Genomic DNA, 18,157 nt, shown 5'->3' with positions numbered 1-18,157 from the left:
GGGTTTAGAACATACCTACAAATTCTTTGATTGTCCTCCCAGCATGAGGCAGAGATTAAATCCCCTTCCCCTGAGTGTGGGCAATGCTTGTTAACTGCCTAACAAACAGAATGTGGCTGAAATGATGGAGCGTGACTTCCAAGTGTACTTCATAAAAATCATCGCAGCTGCTTTTCTTGTTCTTTCTGTTATCGCTTGCTCAGGTGGAAGCCAGCTGCCATTTCACGAGGAGACTCAGGAAACTACGGAGAGGTTCATGTGGAGGGAAACTGAGGCTTCCTATCAACGGCCAGCAAAGAACCAAGGTCTTCTGTCGGAAGCCATGTGACTGAGCTTAGACACAGATCCTACAGCCCCGATTTAGCCTTGGCCTTGACTTGTCCTAGTCAACAGCTGGACTACGACCTCATCTGAAGCAGACCCCTCTTCTGATCTGCTCCCGGATTCCTGACCTACAGATACTGTGAGATAAAAAAATATTGTTTAAGTCATTACTGAGGAAAATTAGCCACATAGCAACAGATAACTAATAGACCAGCCTCAGCTCATTGCTGAGAAGTCGCTAAAAGATCCCAGGGCGGAGTCAGGGTGGACCTGAATTCTATTATCTGCTTCATGATTTACAAATTGTATGAGCATGGAAAATCTACCTGTCTGCTATGGGCTTTGGATTCCTTAGGGAAAACTTTCCCTCCTTTTCTCTCACAGTTGGTAAGAGAGTCAGATGAAGTATTTGGGGAAATCAGAAGTTTTCTGATATCACAACTAACTTTTTGTCATCCAGGTTTTCAGCCTCCCAAAGGAGTCCACCCCATTCTTTCTCTCTACACAGTCCAAATCACACAACACATGAATACAAGGCAGTGACAATGTCCCCTTTCCTTCATTCGATGCCGTGTTTTGTTCATGCCTGGGAGCACCAAAGCAGTGCCATGTTCAAAGCAAACTCCAACTGGGAAGACTGCTGTCACCAGACCTCCAGAGAATGAGAGGACCACACATTTCCCTTGAAGAGGAAGAAGATGCAGAAATGTCACCTGGCCTCATGCAACTTGGCAGTGATCATTGGAATGAAGGCAAAAACTGACTAATCTCTTAACTCTGACAGTTTCTTTTGATATGAGCTGTCTTCATTTTGTCAACTCTCCATTATCCAAAATGCCCATCCCAACTTCAAGCAGAACGTCAATTAACTAGAGATACATCAGCACCTGATAAATGCATTTAAGAGGCACATGAAGCATTCACGTCAAGGGTTCTGAGGAATGTTCCATGCCAAGGACGCTATCAGGCCAATTTCCACCCTCTTCTGCAGATGTAGCTCCCCGTCATGCCTTCAAGTTCCAGCCAGATGAATCATTCCCCCTTCAATGAGGCAACCTCACTTTTGCTCCCGGTCAGGATGTCTTCTCCTTCTACTAATTGTGTAAAACAAATTATGTGTATGATATACTCAGTTGTCTGCAGCACAATGTCATTCTGGTCCGTCTTTCTAAAGGAACCCACATAATTTTCAGAAAGTCACCCCTCCCAAGACCACCTTAACCGCACTCCAAGAATAAATCCTGATTGGTACAAGCCAATCAGGGTAATCTCCCTCCCATTGCCAAGGATGGTTGTAATATTGGGCATGTGATGCAATTACGGTCAATGAGCTATAAGGAAATGTCTGCTGGTGGAGTTCGGGGAATATTCTCCTTGCTCCTAAAAAAAAAGAAGCAGAAAAAGAGAAGGCCCTGTTCTCCTGGGTTTTATGTCTCCCTTGGATTTGGCTCCTAGAACTGCTGTGTCATTATGCTGTCACCTCAAGCCAGAGGAAGACACAGCTGAGAGAAGCTGCAGAGAAACAGAGCTGGAGCCCTGGCATCAAAGCATGATGAGCCCGCCCTTAGGAGCCATCTTCATTGTATGGGATGGTTGCTTTGCTGTCAAAGGCAGTTAGAGTCAAGATGTCTTGCTCCAGATAAAGCATGCTTCAGGGCCAGGGCAAACCCCACCTCTTCCGAGATGCCTTTATTAATGTGCCCACTCTTCAAGGCTTTTCTCACCTTAGAGTTCTAGTGCCTCTGCTTGGCCAGGCAGCTCCATTGCTCATCACTGGACTCAGAGCTCCATGCCACCATTCCACTTATTCAGCATTATATCCCCACCCACCATGACCATCGGCCACACTGGGAGTCTTAAGGAGAGTGTGGAGGTCATTGTCTGTGTTCCCTATACCAGCAGCCATCCTGTGAGTGAGTGGATTCAATCAAGCCCGGAAGTTTCTGTTGAACCAACCCCTAAGCAATGGTACCTACTGGCCTTAGCGTTCTATAACTTAGGAAGGCATGCCAGTGATTCTTCCCATGAATAACATTTGTTCTAAGATACTGTCATTTGCACCTGTTTAGAGAAGTAGCTAGCATTTTAAAATCTTCTACCACCTATCAATCACCTCATTAGGAATGGGTGAATCCAGTAGACAAAGACACTTACTCTCTTTTCAAAACCACTATTGGCTATTTTTTTTTTAAATATGTGAATTGGAAATTATAAAACCTACTCAAATGCGGTGAGAATTGAACAAAATAATGTATGCAAAACCCTAGCTCAATGCATGGCATATAGTCAGAGATCAATGAATAGCAGGGGTTTTATAGAATGATGGCACCTGAATAGTACACGCTAGACCAAATCCAGCCAAATCAATTGAAAAGGAGAATTGGTTCAAAGGGATTACTACTGAGCAATGAGCTACCCAGGCCTTCGCTAAGAACAGAGATTAATTATGCAGAGTGACCAAAGCTTTAATAGGAGACACGAAAGGCTGACATATATCATTGTCCTGATTCTTTTACCTCTAAGTGGAAGTTTTATCCTGTTATGATCAGGTAATATAATAAAGTGCTTATATAACTTGGAAATCAAATTTTCTCTTCCATATAAAGGCCAAAATGGAAATATGTCATTGTTTTCCTATGACCGAAAGCAGTGACTTTCCTCCCATGGCTGGTTTTGACTCCTCATTTTCCCGAATAGAAATTTTCTTGAGCAACAAAAGTCAAGAAAATGGCCTGTGTCTGATGAAACTCATCACTGTTAACCATGTTCTCCATCTTTAAAGTTTCAAAAGACTGAAAACCCTTGGAAACTTCCCTCCATTTTTTTTTTTTTTGGTCTAAATTAAAATTAGAAATTAGTGTTGGCATTGAAGTCACTGCCATGACCAGTGTCCTCCACTTCCTTCCCTCTCTTCTGTCAAAAACAGGTTCGTGATTACCCAGTTTTAAACTTGAAAGAACTGCGTCTGTGGATTATGGTTGAGGATGTCATGCCAGAGACCCAGACTGGAGATCTGGTTTGACTCTCACAAGATCTTGGCATTTCTCACAGAACAAACATTTTGGAACAAGTAACCCGTGATCAGAGAAGACCAGGGGTTACATTGGTCGAGGATGCTTGGACAAGAATGTGGAGACTTGCATAACCCTTCACAGACTCTATACCACACATGTCAGGGTGCCTGACCACACATTCTCAGGAAACTCTTGTGAATTCAACTCTTGTGGCTCTGAGCTGCATTTTCCCTTCACAAGGCCAGTGTGACGTTTACTGTTGAATCACTAAGTTTAATGGATTTAGAAATGGTAGGTCTCATAAGAAATGGAAACGAAATTAGAAACATTCTGAAATATTCATAAACTTTAGATATTTCTTTTTAGCTATATTACCCTGAATGTTTTACAGGAGTGAATTAGTCACTGCAGGCTGAGAGAGAAGAGAGAAAATATGTTAGTGTTTCTTCCCATTGAGTAGTATTTAAATACACCGAAGATCCTTAAATATGTGTGCATGCCAGCATACTTCTGAATCAGTTGTTCAAGGGACCACTTAAAAAAATCTAAAGAATAAAAAACTATTAAGAACATACTGGACAAAAATATTTGGGGGCCCCGTGGAGATAAAGTATGTATTCAATTTATAGACTCATCACACTTTATAACCAAATTGGGTAATACCTACAGCTGAGAAGGAATATTACAAAACCTTTTTCTATTATGGTGTTTCTTACCTTCTATTCTCTAAGAAAAGTGTTGGGGGTAAGGATTAAACTTTATTACTGATAACGGTTCCTGAAAGAGTTTGATGAGTTTGAGTCTCTAGCGCACAATTCAAAACTTAGAAAATGCATGAATATTTTGTTCTTACTGTGATAATTTCAATCAACCATCATGGCTCAAAACAAGACCCCTCTGGGAGTCTTTCCTAAAACCATAATGTTAAATCCAACCCCATTTGTTACATCCACCGCTCCTTCTCCACGGGGTTGTGATGGTATTTTTATTGGATGCTGCCATCTGCTCCAAGGCGGTATCTCGTTCCCATTAAAATGTTCGTTGAGTCTTATACTGGTATCACATATTTAATTTTTTTTAATGATTATAGCTTTAGAAGGTTCAATATTCAGAAGAAAAATTCCTCCACATTTTTATACTTATAAACATTTTGGAACAGGGCCTCTGGCTGGCTCAGTCGGTGGAGCATGCTCGAGGTTGTGAATTCAAGCCCCATGGTGGGTGTAGAGATTACTTATAGATTAAAAAAAAGCTCAAAAATAAAATAAATAAAAACAATTTAAAACAAACAACAAAAATTTAAGTTATTTATCTGTTTAGCTTCTAGATGAACTGCCAAATTGTTTTATCAAGATTTTTGAAATTTTTATAGTGTATATGACACTGGTATGGTATTCAATCTATAAATGAGTTTTCAGAAAGTTGATATATTAATTAATTATTAATCTTCCTTTCAAGGAATATCATATATGCTTTTTTAATATTTATTTGGGTCTTCTTTAATAGTAATAAGTAAAATTTTCAGTTTCTTACTTTTTTCTTTTTTTGCATGTCTTATTTAGGTGTTTTACCTTATTTTGTTTATGAATACATTAACTTTTTATAACAACAACTGTTTGGTGCCAAAATACAAGATTTTCATATAAAATTAGGTCCTATTTGCCTTTTGTTGAACTCATAATAATTTTAGAACTTGGTATTGATGATCTTTGATTTTCTAGGTAAATATTGTACTGCCAGTCAATGCGAGCATTGCATCCCCTCAATATTCTTTCCCTTAATTCTGTTTCCACATGCCAGCATGCTGCTTGCACCCCTCCACTCCTCTCTCTCTATATCAACACCACTACTCTTGCCCAAGCTTATGTCAATTCTTGTTTTGAGACCACAGCTTCCTTACACATCTACCCACCTTCTCCAGGAGTCTTCTGGTCTACCCACAGCCTTGGCTAGACAATTTTTCCAACATAAAATGACCATGCTACCTGGATCCCTAATACCAGTCAGTATCTTCCTATTCTTCCCATAATAAAAGACACAGCTCCTTACCACTGCTTACAATCTGTGGTCACTGGTCCTTACTTACCCCACCAGCTTCAGACCACACTACCTGCCACCTCTCCAAGCTCCAGCCCCAACAGCCTTCAGCCCTTCCCATCACATGACATTCCAACTCACTGTTCATGTACTCCTCTTCACTTAGCAAACTGCTAATGTCTTTCTTCCTATGCTCTGCACTCAGTTCCTCAGAAAAGCCTTTGCCCTGTGTCAATGCTCAAATCACATACACTCAAGACATCCATGTAGCTCTCCATTGTGGTATTTGCCATGAATACAATTTTACATATTGTGTATGACTATTTTTTAATTTTTATTTTTAATATTTATTTATTTTGAGAGTGATAGAGAGAGAAAGAGAGAAAGAGCATGCAAGCAGAAAAGGGGCAGAGAGAGGGGGAGAGAGAGAATCCTAAGCAGGCTCTGACAGAGCCTGATGTGGGGCTTGATCTCACGAACTGTGAGATGGTGGCCTGAGCCAAAATCAAGAGTTGGCCACTTAACTGACTGAGCCACCCAGGCACCCCGTGTGTGAATATTCAATGAACAGCTATAGATCCCCCTTACAGATTATAAGCTCCATGACGTCAGGTACCATATCTATTTCTGCACCCCATTTTCTCCTTAATATTTAGCACAATGTCTGGCATACCATAAGCCAGACTGATTAAACATAATGCAAGGTGTGTGCAAAAAAAAGATATGTAAAAAAATGTGATAGAGGGGCAACTGGGTGGCTCAGTTGGTTGAGTGTCCAACTTTGGCTCAGGTCATGATCTCATGGTTCATGGGTTCGAGCCCCACATCGGGTTCTATGCAGACACAGAGCCTGGAGCCCGCAATGGATCCTGTGTCTCCCTCTCTCTCTGCCCCTCCTCTGCTTGTGCTCTGTCTCTCTCTGTCTCAAAAATAAATAAACAAAAAAAAAATTGTGATAGAGGGCATTCTCATTCTTTCCAATCTTAGAAAGAATGCCCATAACATTTCACCATTTGAGATGTTTGCAATTGGCTGTTGATTTTAACTTTTTTTTTCATGTGAAGGAAATTTTCTTCAGTTCCTAAATCATTATCTCTCCACATGGGTGCATGTTGAAGCTCTCCTTGGGCCACTACTCTAGGTCTTTTCTGTCCCCACTCACCATGCTTTGCTTTGCACACTGACACCACTCAGGAGGCAGCCTTCTTCTGCGAAGCCCCTTCTGCCACTTGTCTTTCATTTTCTAAGAATCAGATTCTCCAGATATTAAATGGAAGCTTCTGACGAGGAAAGTAGAGAGCAGTAATGCTGGAAAAAAAGTCACTTCTTTTGAAGTGGGTTACCTCAAAAGAGAGCATGAGAAGAACAGGTGTGTAGAACTTCAGAGTGCAGCCATTAAGGGTTCAAACCCTCATGAGTACAACCCATGGGGAGAAACATGGCACTTCTCCATCTTCTCGCCAGATAGTTGCATTGATCTCCTTCAGGGGCAATGTATGTCGATTACAAATCAGGATCCTCAGTGTGTCTGCTAGTGTTGTAGCTGGTGCAATTTCTTTCCAGAGTCTCACGGGAGTCCTACAGCCCTTTTAATGTGAGATTATGAAAGGTTAAGTGAGGTGCTATTCGGTGGCATTTTGAAGCAAAAATTTTAAAATAATTTCTAGAACCATGACTGGCCCTGTTAAGTGGGTGCTTGAGGGGGAGTTACACAGGGCTTGGCTCTCAAATAACCAGTAGATGTTCTCCAAAAAGCAGGCATTGATGAGAGATAAAGGAAAGAATAAAATCTCTAGAAACCTGGGGCTTTAACGTGGGAAGGGAAGACATGGAGAAGACTGGCATCCCAAACAAATATTAAGCTCTGGGATTCTTCCAGTAAGGAACTAGAGTATACCCTCAAACTCTTTGTTCTCTGACACCTTCCAGTAGCTCATTTACAGAGAGTAAATATACAGACTTGGCTGTGAGGCAGAATGTCTATTTCATCAAAACTCTTGCAACATCCAACCATTATAAAGCTATGTCTGTAGATAATACCATGTTAGCCCTCATCCTCATCTGTCCTACAAAAAGTGCTTCGGCATTATAACAGTGCCTGGCACAAAGAGATTTTATGTTCTTTCCATTATATGTATTGCAAAAACTTTATGGTTGACTTGATTCAGAACAGCAGTGAATTGTCTTATGGGGCCCTGTGGGGGAAATTTATCCCGATCTCATTTCTAGCACTTTTCGTGAGCAACTGAGGTGTGTTCATCAGGTGTGATTGAATCATGTAAGTGATCTCTTTTCCTTCCACTTGCTACTAGGCAGTTCAGAGTCTAAACTGCAGGTCAACCTAAGTGACCATCAGGACATTAGAATTTGCAACTGGATATTAAGATTACTTTTCTAATTTTGCAGGGTTTGTTGTGTTAACAATCATGTGCTTTCAATGATGTCTTTTTTTAACTTGTTCTATTACTTCATCTTTGTAAACTACCATAGATCTTTAGAGAAAGGGTCAAATATAAATAATAAGAACTGTCACATTTGTAGAGCTCCACAATATAACCTCAAGTATAACTGGAATTTAGTTGATGTCCAGAAACTACTCTTAAAAAGGAGAGAGGGCATCTAAAAACATACAGACCCACGGATGTGAGTTTTGTCTAAACAGCTCTAGTGACATGACACTCATCACTCCCAAATGACCAGCTCAGAGATTGAAGACTTTATTTGCTCTGTGAATAAAGACTCTAGGTCTTTTCTGTCCCCACTCACCATGCTTTGCTTTGCACACTGACACCACTCAGTCCCCTCTACATCAGAGCTCAAGTCTGCACAACCAGGCGCTTTTGGAAGGAAAGCAACACCTAATAACATAGGCTAAACCGATGGGCCATGCTAGCACTCTCATTCTTGAAGAGTTTTGGCAGTTTTATCAATGAAATCTTTTTTTAAGAGATATAGAATTAAAATTTTAGAATTAAAATATCCATGAAAATAGAACAGGTGGGGAAAATCATTTTTAGTATCAATTCTCCTGTCTTCATTTAGCCAGAAATAAGATAGTGTATTCCTTTGACAATAGATAATGTTCAAGGTCTCTCTGTTGCGAGTGCAGCCATCCATGGACATTGGCCCATAAATGTCCACAAGTGAGAAACCTGCCAAAGAACACCACTCTCAGAAACTAATAATAGAACTATCCTATGATTCAGCAATTACACTAGTAGGTATTTACCCAAAGACTACAAACACACAGATTCGAAGGGGTACACGTATCTCAATGTTTATAGCAGCATTATCAACAGTAGCCAAATTATAGAAAGAGTCCAAATTCCCATTGACTGATAAAAGGATAAAGAAAATGTGGTATGTATATATACACTGGAATATTACTCAGCCATCAAAAAGAATGAAATCTTGTCATTTGAAATGACATGGATAGAACTAGAATGCATATACTAAGTGAGATACGTCAATCAGAGAAAGGCAAATGCCATATGATTTCACACATATGTGGAATATAAGAAATAAAACAGATGAACATATAGGAAGAAGGAGGCAAAAAGAGAAGAGAGAAGAACAAACCACAAGAGACTCTTAATGATAAAGAACAAACTATGGATTGATGAAGGGAGGTGGGTGGGAGATGGGCTAGATAGGTGATGGGTACTAAAGAGAGCACTCGTTGTGATGAGCACTGGGTGTTGTATGTAAGTGATGAATCACTGAATACTACTCCTGAAACCAATATTGCACTGTGTGCTAACTAATTAAAATCTTATAAAATAAAAATATATACCTATTTAAAAAAGAATACCATTCTCTACCCATTTGGTAGATAAAGCCATCAGAGTATAGTTGACCACCTACCAAATGCCAGTTTATGTACTCTAAGTTGTAAATAAAGATTTAGAAAAGATTGTATCTGTGTTTATATTTTTCCTCATTTTGTCTTTTGGAACCCTGCAGGTTTTATATAAATTAATCATAGATAGTAGGACATGTTTGCAAATGCAGTCTATGCAGCATGCTACAGAGGTGTTGAAAGCCATGGACATGCCTGGGAGATACACTGTTCTGTCCCAGGTGTCTTAGTCCTGGGAGCTAGAACTCTCTGCTATGAAATTAAACACACACAAGTTAGCTCAACACAGCTATTGAATCAAGCCCTAACAGGTGTTAGGGCAAAGTCAAAGCCTGTTTCTAGCTCCTGTTGATCATCTGGAGACTGTGAACATGTCCATGGAGTTTTTCTTTCACTTGGTCTTCCTGGGACCCCAAACTCCTTCCACATTGTGGCTCTACTATGCCAGGGTCTCCTCCTCATCCACATTCAGCTGGAAGAAGGGGAAAAAGTATGAAGGCACTAATGTCAGCCCAGTGCATGGGCTAGGCCAGCAGCGACACACGATTCTTCTTCATTTCCTCCACCATAACTCAGGTACATGTCCCCAACTAACTGCAGAGAACACTGGGAAATAGAGTCCTGTTATGGTCCAGAAGAAAGAGAATCAAGATTCCATTCATCTTTGTTCACAGAAAAACAAAAACAAAAAACTATTTCCAAAGGGTATAAGTTAGAGGAAGGCTCATGTGAGCTCAGTGAAAGGTAACACACTTAATTTTAAATGTCAGTGCGTGCTCTGTGACGCTGTGGGAAGATGCACATCAAGCTAGGATGAGAATTTCACAGGGCAGAGCTGCCTCAAGGACAATTTCAGCCATGGGTATGGATTGTATTCACAAAATCAAATGGCCAGAGAGTCCATCCTCTCTGACATCTGACTTGGACTTGTGAGCACCTGCATGTATACTGCAGGCAGGCAATGCATGCTTTTTTTTTTAATGGTCGATTTCCTCATTCTGCCGCTTGTTAATGATATAATACTGGAAGTATCACTCTTCTTGTCAGAGACTACAATTCCTCATCTGCAAACGAGACCTACGAACATCTCCTCACTCGGTTGTTGTAGCTCATGAAGTAATTTATCTGAGAAGGTCTGGAATGTAATAATGAGGCAATACACATGAGTTTAACCGAAGAGGATCAGGAAAAAATTTTCTATATAAAAAAAAAATTTTTCTATATAAAAAAGAAGAGGATCAGGAGGTGATCAGACGCACTTAGGAATCTCAGCACCTGCTGCCTGGCCTCACTCAGTGCCTGCACCTGTGTACAACAAGCCTGGGGGTCAGGGGAAATGGCGTTGCTCCAGACCTTCTAACCCTCACAATCCAGAACACAGGTTGGGTTTAACATAAAAGTGGCTAGCAAATAGTTTTAGTTGTTTTGGAGTTTAGTAATTAAATGACATTTTGGAAATTTGCATGAGCTTTTCAGTCATTCCCTGGGTTGTTTTTTGTTTGTTTTTTGGTTTGGTTTGGTTTGGTTTGGTTTGGTTTTGGTGCATGACTATAGGACCTCCCTTATACTGTTCCTTCAATTAATAAAAGCATGCATGTGTGTGGTTTAATTTACTCCTAAGTGCAATATTGAAAGAGTAGACACCTTTATCCCCACTATACAGAAAAAGAAATCAAGGTGTTGAAGGATTAAATAACTTGCCCAAGGTGTAGGCGTTACAATGATAGAGACATACACAAAATCCTTTCTTCTGACTCCAAATGCATGCTTTTCCTGCTCTGGGAGAGCTCCCAAAGCCTCGCATAGATCATGGAATAGCACAAGAGTACAGGAAAATCTTTCCTGCTCAGAAACATCGTACAAATTCCTTCCTAAGGCTTTCAAAGAGTGTCTGGGAATGAGGTGCCCCTGGGATAAACAACATAACTTGCCAGCCTCCCTGAGATGGTACAACATGTTTCAGACCTTTACATCACGTCTGTAGGATTATCTTCCCCTCTGTTATGTAAAAATAGTCCTTGTAGTCATTACAGCCAGCGCCACCGCACATGATACCCCTTATCTGGGACGTGCAGGGAGCCCCACTCAGCCACATGCCCTGTGAACCTCTGACCGCTGGTCAGCGGCACAGAAGCCAAAACATCCTGGGCTGTTCTGGGGCTGCCTCTTCCTGACGTTCTCCCAAGTCTATCTCTTGCTACCAGTGTTTTCTTTTTAAGAGTAGAGAACATTATTAATCATCTGAATTGATCACTACCTCACAGTTCATGATTCATCCCTTGGACAAATATTTGTTGAGTGTCTGCACTGAGCCAGATGTTATTCATGCACATGGGATAAGTCAGTGAGCAGAAGATGCTGTGATCCCTGTTCTTGGCCAAACTTCCATTCCAGCAGAGGGAAATGGACGATCGACAGCAGACATAACAAATAAGTGAGGAATATATTATATTACAAAGGGGCGGAGGTTTGGGGGAAAAAAAGAGCAGATGGAAAAGAATGCTGGAGGGGGAAGTTTGCAATTTTAAATAAGGTAGTTGAGCAGGCATTCTATGAGCAAAGTTACCTATGTAGGGAAAGAGAGCTCTAGGCAGAGGAGACAGCCAGTGCAAAAGCCCTGTGGTAACAGAATGCATGGCATGTTCGAGGCATTGAAGAAGGCTGGTGTGGCTGAAGCAGACTTTGAGGGGTGCCGAGGATTAAGACATGGGGTCAGAGAGGCAGGGCCAGGTTGTATAGGATCAGATCACATACAGCTCTATCAAACCTTTTAAAGACTTCAGCTTTTACTCTGAGGGAAGTAGAGAGCCATTGGAGAGGTCTAAGGAGAGGACAAATATAATCTGACCTAACCTACAAGGAGTAACTGACTACTCTGTCAAAAATAAAGGGGCACCTGGATGGCTCAGTCAGTTGAGTGTCTGGTCCCTGATTTTGGCTCAAGTCATGATCTCACAGTTTGTGGGATCAAGCCCCACATCGGGCTCTGTGCTAATAACGCAGAGCCTGCTTGGGATTCTCTCTCACTCTCTCACTAAGAAATAAACAAACATGAAGGAGGCAAAAGCGGAGGCAGAGAAATGAGTTAGGGGACTATTGCAGTAACCCGGATGAGAAACAATGCCTGGAGTCCAGTGGTGGCCACGCCCTCGTAGTGACTGGATATAGACTGTGGAAGAAGAGTCATGAGTGACTCAAAAGTCTGAGACTCAGGGCACTGGTGGCGGTGCCCCATCTTCTGTGGGACAGAGGGAATATTATTAAGACTTCCACTTTGGTTATGTTGATTTTGAGCTAATGGATGGGTATGCACTTGGCTGAGAAAGATCTGGGGCAAAGATTAAGACCTGCGAGTCTTGAGCATAGAGGTTGCTTTTAAAGCCATGCGATTGTTGAGATTATCAGAGGAGTGAGTGAAGAGAGGGCAGGAGGGCCAAGGGCTGAAGCCTAGACTTGCTAACGTAAGACTTCAGGAGAAGCAGAAGAATCGGGGAAAAGGTAGAGAAGGAGCAGCAGGTGACATGGGAGATGAGATGCAAAGGCACCGTGTGAAGTCAAGTGAAGAAAAATGAGGGAGGAAGGGGAGGTGACCTAACGTGTCAGCTGCTGCTGGGAAGTCGAGCAAGGTGAGGACCAGGAACGGACCATCAGATTCGCGCATCAAGAGAGCACTGGTGATTTCACAAGAGCAGTTTTGGTGTCAGGACAACTTTAAGAAAGAAGGGCAGACGCAGAATCACAGTTGGCAATGCTTTGGAAACGTTGTCAAGAAGGACCAAGAAATGGGCAGCAAGTGGTGGAGTAAGAGGTGTCAGGAGGAGGCTCTGCTGGGTTTTGTTTTCTAAGATCCAAAGAATAACAGCATGTGTGTATCCTGGTGGAATGATCTAGTAGAGGGCACATTGCTGACGGCAGGAAAATCAGTGGAACCATGGCTGTGAATAGACAGGAGTGGATGGACTTTAGTGCACAGCAGCACAGCACTCCATCTATAATAAGAGGCCCTAAGAACCTAGGGCTGGAGAAAGTAAGTTTTCATCCATCCGGCCAAGCAGCAACTATTTTAGGCTTTGCGGGCCATATGTTTTCTGTTACAACTACTCCGCTCTGCTGATACAGCTCTAAAGTGGCCATAGACTATATGTAAACAAGCGGGCATGGCCGTGTTCCAATACAACTTTATTTCCAAATACAGATGGTTTGGATGGGCCACAGTCAGCTGACCCATGGTCTAGGCTATACTCATGTCTGTTCACTACTTCTAAATTCAGACTGGCAGTGAGCTGGAAGTTGGGGCTCACACTGAAACCACAGGCCTCATACACTTGGTGCTGTCAAAATAAGAACCAAGAACTCACTTCTACAGAGATCCGGTGAAGGGTAGCAATAACTCAACAGTAGACTCTGAGGCCGGGAATGAACTCACTCACTTCTGTCACACCACCATCTCGCCCCAGGCCAGCACAGTGGACAGTAGGTGCTCAGTGGCTGTTTACTGATAGCGCAAATCACCAAATGGTTCTCTCTCTCTCCCAATCTCATTTTCCCCTGGTCTCTCAACTAAATAGCCCCTTTCTACTGCCCCTGGAGAGGGCCCAAAGGGAAGATGGGAAACCAAACAAAGTAACACGGACCCTTTCTCACACTGCACGGTTACTCTTCAGTGTTGAGTAGTTAAGAAGTGGTGAAAGTCTGTGAAGGAATCTTCACGAACTCAGTTCCCCTGGAGACAGAGGAGAGGAAAGAGGTTGGTCATGGCAGAGCAGTAGATGCCCCTTAGGATGGAAATACGATGTTGGAGAAGATGGCGCTCCCACAAGCATTGCTTTCCTCCCGCCAAGAGGCAGCCTTGCACAAGAGAATCAGGTTTGGATTTGAATTCCAGCCCCGCCCCCCCCAACATATTAGCTGCTCCTCTGTGAAGTAATCACTTAAGCTCTCCCAAAAGATCTCAGCTTCCTCATTAACATAATGGGAAAAATATCTAATCCTCTCCTACCTAACAGCCTCTTAGGGAGGAACAAATGAGCTCATGGGTGACAATGGAAAACACCTGATGTGCCAGGATCCCAATCAGGGTCGGTCTCTGCCCTCTCAGACATCTTTCATGGTGTCTTTTGGAGGATCTTGTTCCCCCTTGGTGACTTTTATCTTTGACAAAGAGAAGCTGACCAAATATTACTTTATTAAAATACAGTGGGGGGGGGGGCGCCTGGGTGGCTCAGCTGGTTAAGCGTCTGACACTTGATTTTGGCTCAGTTTATGATCTCGAGGTTCGTGTGAGTTCGAGCCCCGCATGCTCCACTCTGACAGCGCAGAGCCTGCTTGGGATCCTCTCTTTCCTTCTCTTTCTGCCCCTCTCTTGCTTGCTCTCTACCTCTCAAAATAAAAATAGTAGTAGTAGTAATGACAATAATAAATAACATTTTAAAAAAAGAGTAGTTTAAAAAGATACAGGAGTAGGAATTCTCCTCAGTTCGGGTATTACTGTAGCAGCAGATGATATGCACTATTAGATTCAACCTGCCCTGGGCCCCCTTTTTCTCTTAAATTTTTAATGTGTTTTATTTATTTCTGAGAGAGAGAGAGAGAGTGAGAGAGGAAGATACAGAATCCAAAGCAGGCTCCAGGCTCTGAGCTAGCACAGAGCCCGACACGGGGCTTGAACCCATGAACTGTGAGATCATGACCTGAGCCGAAGTCAGATGCTCAACCGACTGAGCTACCCAGGCGCCCCTGCCCTGGGCCCTTTTAATCAACGAGTGAAAATAGCCGCAGGCTCAGCCTGACTTTGATGGCTTTATGGTACTCTCTCCAACCCCCCTTGAGCAGAGTCTAGAAATACTCTGCTGCTGCTCTAGCCAATGTCTACGGGGGTGAACTTTATGTGGCGCCTGCACTGGCAGAAGGCTACAGCCCCCCGTCCTACCCTTCTTGTCCATCGCCACCTCACCTGCTTGCTCAGGCTTCTAACCAGCTGCTCACTTGTCACCAGTTTCCATCTGCGGCTGAATCCCAGCTCTGAGAATCAGGTGGGTCAGCGGCCACCGTACAGCTCTTCATCTGGAGTCCCTTTCCCAAGCGCTGATGGACCTTCCCTATTTATGCGTCACACACAAATCCTCACCTGATACTGAAGACCGCATACTCTGCCCAGCCCCAAATAACCAGCCCATTGGTACTGCCCCAGGCAAAGGCTCCCATGCTCTTTGGAGACTATACACTCTTCCTGAAGGGAGCCAACCTCATGCCTTGGGCTACTCTATGCAGGAAACTATATCCCAGCAGCCTCATCTCATTCCCCTCCCCTCCTGGGAACATGCACTCTGTCATGGGTACGACCAGAGCACCATTTCCCATCATCCTTACAACAGAGAAAACTTCCTCTCAGCAAACATTTCACGTACTTCCCTACATTTCCCGTGTTCCCATGCCATTGGCGTGGGACCATTGTAATAGCTCAGGTCAGAGTGGACAGAAGTAGTCATCTGTATGATCTCTGGGATGAAGTCGGTTCAAGTTCATGTGCCTCTTCGCTTCCTCTTTTCCCAGGTTGTAAGACCTTTGGATGCAACAGCCCCCTCAGCAAGGGTGCCTACCCTCATCCCATGTCCCCTGAGTGGGTAATAACCCTTATTAGGTTAAAACATTACAGCTTCAGAGTCTCACTCTTGGGACAGCTCCTAAGAATTAATCTGACTGATCCATCTTCCAACTTAGGCTCAGTGAGAGCATGTCTTCAAATGCTGCCTCTTACGACATATGTAAATGTTTCCAGAAAATCCTCCTTTGCAAAAAAAAAAAAAAAAAAAAAATTAGGACAATTATGTCTGCTTCTATAAGAACTGCCAAGGGAATACTTTCACATATTTTTTTCATTTTTTTTAATGTTTATTTATTTATTTTGAGAGAGAGCACGAGCTGGGGAGGGGTGGAGAGAGAGAGAGAAAGAAAGAGAGAATCCCAGCACAGAGCCCGACACAGGGCCCCATCCCACAAGCCATGAGATCATGACCTGAGCCAAAATCAAGAGTCGTACTCTTCACCAACCGAGCACCCAGGCACCCCTACCTTCACATCTTTTATAAATCAAGATTTCAAACTCCTAGGTTATGACTAGATCAACAAATGTCACCAATAAAGTTGGATTCTTAATTTCACAGAACAATATAAACACACATTGGCGAGATCTGTTTAAGTTGCTTTCGCGATGCTAAACACCGAAGACAAAAATACAAGTCTCCTTTGCTGTAGTCAGCTAATCTCTGTGGCGATAAAGATATTGTTTAATTGCTTCATCAGTGCTTTATTGCCTTTGTTCTGGAAAGCATTCGGTGACGTCTCTTCTTTTGATGTGCTTCCCCAGCGTCTGTGCTATATGAAGACTGCAGCCTTTCTTCAGATCTGCCAGTCTAATGAGGATTCTGTGCAAATACTAAAAACAAGCAAGAGGGAGGCAGTGATTTCTGCAGCCCTTCGTGAGAAACACACTCACTAAGTCAATGTCCCCACAGCACCGCCAGGAACCACAACGTACATTTACTTAGCACCTATCTTGCATCGGCCATGTCACTAGGAGCTTTCTTTCCTAACCTCCACAGCAACTCCACAAACCGGCCACACTATCACCACTATAAAATAAAGGACACCGAGCCTCAGAGAGGCTTAAAAACTGAGACCTGTCACACTCCAAAGCCATGCTTTTTCCATGACATCATGGGCCCTCCATTCAGATGCCACCGCCACGAGCCAGATGCCTTCAAGACATTTGGCTGTTGGCCAGTCTAAGACAGAGCAGGGCAGGGACAGGAGCTCGCCTCCTGAGCACCTACTAAGTGCCAGGCCCTGTGCGGAGGCTTTGCCCAGCTCCTACGGCTGCCTGACCTTTCTCCCAGGGACTGGACCCCTCAGGCCCCTTTCCAGGTCACACGCGCCTCTTTTATTAATGTGATAGCTGCCACGGAACTTCTTTTTAATGAAATATTTTGGACCTCTCGATCAGCTGTTTGGGTTCAATGAGAAATTGATGCTTCTTTATTCAAAGCTCTGTCAGAAGCTTGGAAAACATCACGCTACGTTGAAAAATGAGGGTTTTTTTTTTTTTTAAGATTAAAAAAAAATAAAGCCCAATGATTTGAGAACTTTTCTGGTTGCCAGTTGGCCCGGCTCCTTCCCGGGGAACCTGGCGCCACAGGCCAATCGGGAGCCACCGTGGCAATAAAAGCACCCCTCTCCCTGTCCATGACTGCTTTCAAGAGTGATTAGCTGGGAGGGATTCGTAAGCCTTGGTTTTGTGTTGTTTTGTTTTGGGGGGTTTCTTTTTTTTTTTTTCCTCTTGCACTTGGAGAATAAGTTAATTATGATTGGTTAAAATTTGTGTGTTTTTGCTTTTATCCCTGAACCACAATTAGAGCTCCTGACAGCCTCCTGGCCCTCAGAAATTCCAGCTGGTATAATAATTGATAACCGTGGTTATGAATAGATTGGACACAAGGCTGTGAAAGCATGCCCAGACACTTCAGAGGGTCATTTAGAGCGTGCTGAAGGGAAAAGAGAATTTCAGGCCGGGAAAGCTTAGAAACAGAACGAGTTTTTATCAGTTTCCTTGACACTGGCAGATCAAAGCCTGGGTTGCACTCTCTGAGGCTTACAGATAATGGGGTGGCCGCTAATTCATTCTGCGGCTGGAGCGGAGGCCTATTCAGAAGGGTAAACCAGGGAGTTTTCATGTTGTTGCTTTGTAGTCTTTATCGTGGCACCAATGCAGGAATCACCTTTTTATTTTAATGAGACATTTGAAAAGTATTTGATTCCCTCTGCCTAGGGGCTCCTTCCCCCGGCTGAGACGGTAAGAAAGAGTCACCCAATGGAGCCTCATTTTCTGAAAGCAATAGTATCTGCATTCTGCCCACCACCGCTACCC

Source organism: Crocuta crocuta, unplaced genomic scaffold (assembly GCF_008692635.1).
Source record: "Crocuta crocuta isolate KB4526 unplaced genomic scaffold, BGI_CrCroc_1.0 scaffold129, whole genome shotgun sequence".
Taxonomy (NCBI): Eukaryota; Metazoa; Chordata; class Mammalia; order Carnivora; family Hyaenidae; genus Crocuta; species Crocuta crocuta.
The sequence above is the reverse complement of the archived record's forward strand: the minus strand, read 5'-3'. Positions refer to the sequence as shown.